Source organism: Muscardinus avellanarius (assembly GCF_963383645.1).
Source record: "Muscardinus avellanarius genome assembly, chromosome: 10".
Classification (NCBI taxonomy): Eukaryota; Metazoa; Chordata; class Mammalia; order Rodentia; family Gliridae; genus Muscardinus; species Muscardinus avellanarius.
Window position 1 is genome coordinate 70925384 of NC_137796.1, and position 6581 is coordinate 70931964.

Sequence of the window (6581 nt, forward strand, 5' to 3'; positions counted from 1 at the left end):
GTAAAGACCTCATAATGCCTGGCATTGTAATGGTAGGAGTGTGTGTGTGTGTGTGTGTGTGTGTGTGTTTGTGTGTGTGTGTAGACTAGGAAGTGAAGAGGCTGGGGTATCACTGTCCCTTCCCAGGGTAGTGCCCAAAGAGTTATAGATTTTTCATAAAGCCTCATCCTTCCCTTCCCTTCCCTTCCCTTCCCTTCCCTTCCCTTCCCTTCCCTTCCCTTCCCTTCCCTTCCCTTCCCTTCCCTTCCCTTCCCTTCCCTTCCCTTCTCTCTCTCTCTCTCTCTCTCTCTCTCTCTCTCTCTCTCTCTCTCTCTCTCTCTCTCTCTCTTTGCGGGTATGGAGATGAAACCCAGAGGCATTTGACCTCCAAGCTACACCCCCTGCCCAATTCTTTATTCTTTAGTTTGAAACCAGGTCTCACTGAGTTGTGGGGGGCCTCACTTAGTAGCTGAGGCTGTCCAGGAATCGTGATCCTCCGGTCTCAGCCTCCCGAATGCTGGGATTACAAGCTTGCGCCACCACACCCGGCTGCCTCATCTCTTAAAGGCCCATCACCTCCCAGTACCCTGGGGACCAAGCCTCCAGCATGCAAACCTTTATGGAGACACATGCTTAAACCCGGTATTCCAGGCAGTATATGGAGGACTACCATCTTACTGTACTCCTTCACACTAAATGGCAGAGTTCAGACAGGCGCGGTGGCACACTCCTATAACCCCAGAACTTGGGAGGCTAAGACAGGAGGATCACAGGTTCCAGGCCAGCCTCAGCTACTTAACTGAAAACCTGGTTCCAAAAAATAAAAATAAAAAAGGTTGGGGTTGTGGCTCAGAGGTACAATGCTCCTGAGTTAAATCCCCAGTGCCAAAAAAATAAAAATATTTTTTAAAATGGCAGAAGTCAGGCATAGTGGCACACGCCTATAATCCTAGTACTTGGGAGGCTGAAGCAGGAAGATCATAGGTTCAAGGCCAGCCTTAGCATCATAGCAAGACTCTCGGCAACCTAGTGAGACCCTGTTTCAAAATAAAAATTAAAAGCCGGGGGGTGAGGCTCGGAGGTAGAATGCTCCTGGGCTCAATCCCCAGCCTTCCCTTCCTACCCTTGCAAATGGCACCTCCCACCTGCCCCTGCCTCTGGGTCAGGCCCTTATCCACGGCCCAGGAGGACCCCCCACCCTTCAGGCCCAGTTATTTACTTTCATTAATAACCCAATATGAGGGACCTTTCTGTGCTCCAGGAGGGCAGGGAGCCAGCCAGAGGGCAGCCTTTGGCTGTGATTTTATTAACTTGAAGTCAGGCCCAGTCCAGGTTAAGCAGCAGCCCTTCCTCTTGCGCGGGCAGCTCCGACCCCTTGCGTGGCCCCTGCTCCAGGTGTGGGTGGCTGCCAGGTTTAATTAAATGCTCAGTACACACCTCTGATGGGTGTGGAAGCAGCTAGGGCCCTTCCTGGTCTGCCAGCTGCCTCGTCTCCATCGCTCCTCACCCACGTGGCTCTGAGCAGCAGGCCCAGATTTCTTCAAAATCAACTGTGTCCTTAATCAGTCAAAATACATCAATTTAACCAGGTGTGGTGGCACACTCCTGTGATCTTGGTACTTAGGAGACTGAGACAAGAAGATCTCAGGTTCGAGGCCAGTCTTAGCAACTTAACAAGACCCTGTTTTAAAATAATACGGGGCTGAGGGTGTAACTCAGAGGTAGAGCATCCCTGGGTTCAATTTCCAGTGTCACACACACAAATTAAAATGTGGACAAAAAAAGGCATGGTGATACACACTTGTAATCTCAGCCCTTGGAAGGCTGAGACAGGAGGATTGCGGGATTGCAGACAGCCTCAGCTACTTAGTAAGGCCCTGTTCCAAAACAAAAGAATAAAAAAATAGGGCTTGGGGTATAACTTGGAGGTAGAATGCCCCTGGGTTCCATCCCCAGTACCACAATAAAATAAAAGAGAAAGGAAGGAAGGAAGGAAGGAAGGAAGGAAGGAAGGAAAATAGGTCTAGGGGTGTAGCATAGAGGTAGAATGCCCCTAGGTTCAATCTCCAGTTCTGAAAGAAAAAAAAAAGATGTGGGAAAAAGAATTTCAAAAGTTCAGCAAACATTTCAAAACAAAAAACTATCACGCATCTGGGCATGATGGCACATGCCTGAAATCCAGGTTCTTGGGAGACTGAGATAGGAGGGTTACAGGTTAGAGGCCAGCCTCAGAAATTTAGTGAGACCCTCAGCGACTTCCAAAGATACTGTTTCAAAGTAAAAGAATAAAAAGAGCCGAGGGTGTATCCTGGAGGCAGAATGTCCCTGGGTTCAATTCCCAGTATCAAAAAGAAAAGAAAAAGAGAAGACAAGACTTTTAAGCCGGGCGTGGTAGTGCACACTTGTAATCCCAGCATTTGGGAGGCTGAGACTGGAGGATCGTGATTTCAGGACAGCCTCAGCTACTTAGTGAGGCCCTTTGCAACACAGTGAGAGCCTGCTTGAAAATAAAGAATAAAAAATAGGGCTGAGGATGTAGCTTGGAGGTAGAATGCCCCTGGGTTCCATCCCCGGTACCGCATTGGGGCAGGTAGGCTGGGAGCAGGGGTCCCCCTGACTAGGTAGGTGACCAAGAGCTGAGGTCTGGGAGCTCAGCCCAGGCCAGGTCTGCAGGCCCCATGTTTGCGGCCATGTCTGGGAGGATGGCGAAGTCTAGTCTCAGCTTGCCGTCCCCGGCCCAAAGCCCAAATTCCCCCCCCCAGGATCTTCGATGCCTTGGCCGTTCCCGGGCTCAGGAGTCATTTCTAGAGAGCTCAGGAGAGCCTGGTCCTCTGCCAGGTGTGAATGGCCGCACCCGAGGTTCAGACCCGCTGGGGATTCCTTGTCAAGGTGACACCCGTTGGCGGCAGAGCCCCCTGCAGGGCAGCCAGGCCTCTGCAGATGCTGCCAGAGAAGGGTTTCCGGCCCGGCGTGGTGGCGCACGCTTGTAATCCCCACGCTTGGGAGGCAGAGACAGGAAGATGGCGCAGGTTCGAAGCCAGCCACGCTGGCTTAGGAGACCCTGTTTCCAAATAAAAATATAAAAATTGGTCTGGAAGTGTAGCCGGGAGGTAGAAGGGCTTCCAGGAACCCCAGTACCACCAAAAAAAAAAAAAAAAAAAAGGGTTTCCGGTCCTGTCCACAGGCACCAGCTGAACCCAAGCCATTTGCACCCAGCGCCTCTGTTTGGGGAAGATGTTTGCAAATGACAACTAGTTTAGATAGCTAGGATGTCCTCCTCCCCAGGTCCGGCACTCATCAGCTAACTCCGCCAATAAAAACAAATAGAATAAGCCCGGCGTGGTGGCGCACGCTGGAAATCCCAGCTTTGGGCGGCGGAGACAGGAGGATCGTGCGTGGTTCGGGGTCAGCGTCAGCTACTTAGTGAGGCTCTACGCAACTCAGCGAGACCCTATTTCCAAATAGAGAATAAAAAATAGGGCTGAACCGGGCGTGGTGGCGCACGCTTGTAATCCCCGCGCTTGGGAGGCGGAGACAGGAGGATCGCGCAGGTTCGAAGCCAGCCGCGCGCTGGCTTAGGAGACCCTGTTTCCAAATAAAAAATAAAAAATAGGTCTGGGAGTGTAGCCCGGAGGTAGAAGGGCTTCCAGGAACCCCAGAACCACAAAAAAAAAAAAAAAAAAAAAAATAGGGCTGAAAGTGTAGCCAAAGGTAGAATGCCCCCGGGTCCCATCACACACACACACCCTCCGTCGCCCCAGGGATGCTCAGCCCCAGAAACTCCCCTGCACCCTCTCATTTCTTTTTCTTGTATGTGTGGTACTGGTGATTGAACCCAGGGGTACTCTACCACTGGGCTACACCCTCCATCCTCTTCTGTTGTTTATTATTTTAATTTGATTGGTTGATTTGTGGCACTGGGGACGGAACCCAGTGGCATTCTGCTTCTGAGCTATATCCCCATTTTATTTTTTATTTTGAAACAGAGTCTCACTAAGTTGCGGAGGGCCTCGCTACATCTCGGAGGCTGGCTGTGAATCTAAGGTCCTCCTCTTCAGCCTCTCCAGGACTGGGATTACAGGTGTGCGCCACTGTCCCTGGCTTATTTATTTATTTATTTATTTATTTATTTATTTATTTTGGTGGTACTGGGGTTTCTGGAAGCCCTTCTACCTCCAGGCTACACTCCCAGACACACATACACACACACACACACACACACACACACACACACACACACACACATTTTTATTTTATTTTATTTTGGAAACAGGGTCTCTTAAGCCAGCACGGCTGGCTTCGAACCTGCGCGATCCTCCTGTCTCCGCCTCCCAAGCGCGGAGATTACAAGCGTGTGCCACCATGCCCGGCGAGTCCCTGGCTTATTTTTAATTAATTATTTAATTTTTGTGGGTCTGGGGATAAAATCCAGGGGCGTTCAACCTTTACGCTATATCCCCCGCCCTGTTTTTTATTCTTTATTTTGAAACAGGGTCTCACTAAGTTACGGAGGGCCTCACTAAGTAGCTGAGGCTGGCCACGAACCGCGATCTTTTAGTCTCAGCCTCCCAAATGCTGGGATTACAAGCGTGTGTCACCACGCCTGGCTATTTTTTTTTTTTTTAATTTTGAAACAGGGTCTCACTAAATTACTAAGCATCTTGCTAAGTTGCTGAGGCTGGATTCGAACCTGGAGCCCTCCTGCCTCAGCCTCCACAGTACTGGGATGACAGGCACGTGCCACCACACCCAACCTTCTTATTTCTTTACTCAGCACTCTGCCCAGGCCGGCAAGCTCCAGGACATCTCATGTCCAGGGTCACCTGCTTGTGTGGCCTCTGGCTCTCCACAAGCCTCTGAGCAAGACTGGGTTGTCCCATTGTACCAAAGGTTCAGAGAGGCACAGATGCTTTCCTGGGGCTGCTCAGCCTGCGAGGGACAAGGGGAAGCCGGTCTCCTGGCTCCAAGCCGCTGCTGTGGCCGGCTCGAGGTGTGGACGGCCCTAGGCCCATGTTGACCCCCCGTGTTGACCTGCCCCCGCCTCTGTTCACCTGCTGCCCCCCTTCTACGCCTGGAACTGCACTGGAGTGGTTTCCTGCCCTCTGTGCAGTATTCTGCCCTGAGGAAGAGCCACCCAGCTATTTACCATGGACTCATTTAAGCTGATTAATTTTTAATAATGTTGAAATTTCCATGTGAATAATTCAGGTAAATTATTTATTAAAGCGCAGGATAAAGGGACCAGGACAATTACCAGTCGACAGTGTTACTGCAGTGTGGGCGAGGTCTGTAGCATCCAAGAACAGAGGCCTCTGGCCCGACGCCCTCCACGGCCCAGCGCAGGGCGGGGGGCTCCCTCCTGGGTCCCGCCACCCACCTCCAATGGCTTCCACAATGCCCTTGAGGCCCCTGGGCCCCTGGAGCCCATCCTGGAGGCCAGAGGAGCTTACACACACACACACACACACACACACACACACACACACACACACACACGGCCCCGCACCAGTCGCCAGTTTGGGGCGGTCCTCCCTCCACTCCTGCCGAGTGCTCCCCTTCCCACCCCTCCTCTCTAGGGCTGCCTGGGCCAGCCCAGCCCTGCCCTGCCCGCGTCCCTCCAAGGCCCACTCCTCCTGCGGCTTCCCAGGGTGGTCCTCAGAGGTAAATGCAGTCATATTCCTGTCCCGCTCAAAGCCCTCCACGGCTCCTTTGGGGTCTGCAGATGCCTCCCAGGAGAGCCGCGTGGCAAGTACAGGAGACTCGGGGCTCTGGAGATGGTGTCGCGGAGAGTGAGAGCAAATAAGTTACCCTGGGTCAAAAAAGATATATGACTACTGTAGACAGAACACGTTTAGCAGTGTCATCTGCTTTCCTTTTTCTTTCTTTTCCTTTCTTTTTTTTATTTTTTGGCAGTACTGGGGATTAAACCCTGAGGTATTCTACCTCTGAGCTACACCCCCAGTCATATATATATATATATATATATATATATATATATATATATATATATTTGCAATACTGGGGGTAAAACCCAGGGACATTCTACCTCTGAGCCACACCCCCAGCCTATTTTTTTATTCTTTATTTTGAAACAGGGTCTCACTGAGTTGCAGGGGACCTCATTAGGTAGCTAAGGCTGGCCGCAAACCGCGATCCTCCTGTCTCAACCTCCCAAGTACTGAGATTACAAGTGTGCCCCACCACACCTGGCTGTGTGTGTGTGTGTGTGTGTGTGTGTTACTGGGGATGGGACGGGGCATTGTACCTCCAAGCTACACCCCAGCCCTATTTTTCAGCCTTTTTATTTTATGAAGCAAGGTCTCACTGAGTTGCAGAGGGCCTCACTAAGTAGCTGAGGCTGGCTGTGACCTGCGATCCTCCTGTCTCAGCCTCCCGAACGCTGGGGTTACAAGCGTGCGCCACCACGCCCGGCTTAGTATATTTTTTTTAATGTGGCTCTTGAAAACTGTTCAGTGGCATCTGTGGCCCGTGGACTCTCGTGGGCAGTGAGCGCCCAGCTCTTCACCTGCTGTTTCTTTGTAGCACCTGTCGCCGTGTTATCTCCACAGACGTCTGTGTTCTGGTCAGCGTTTGTCTCCCTT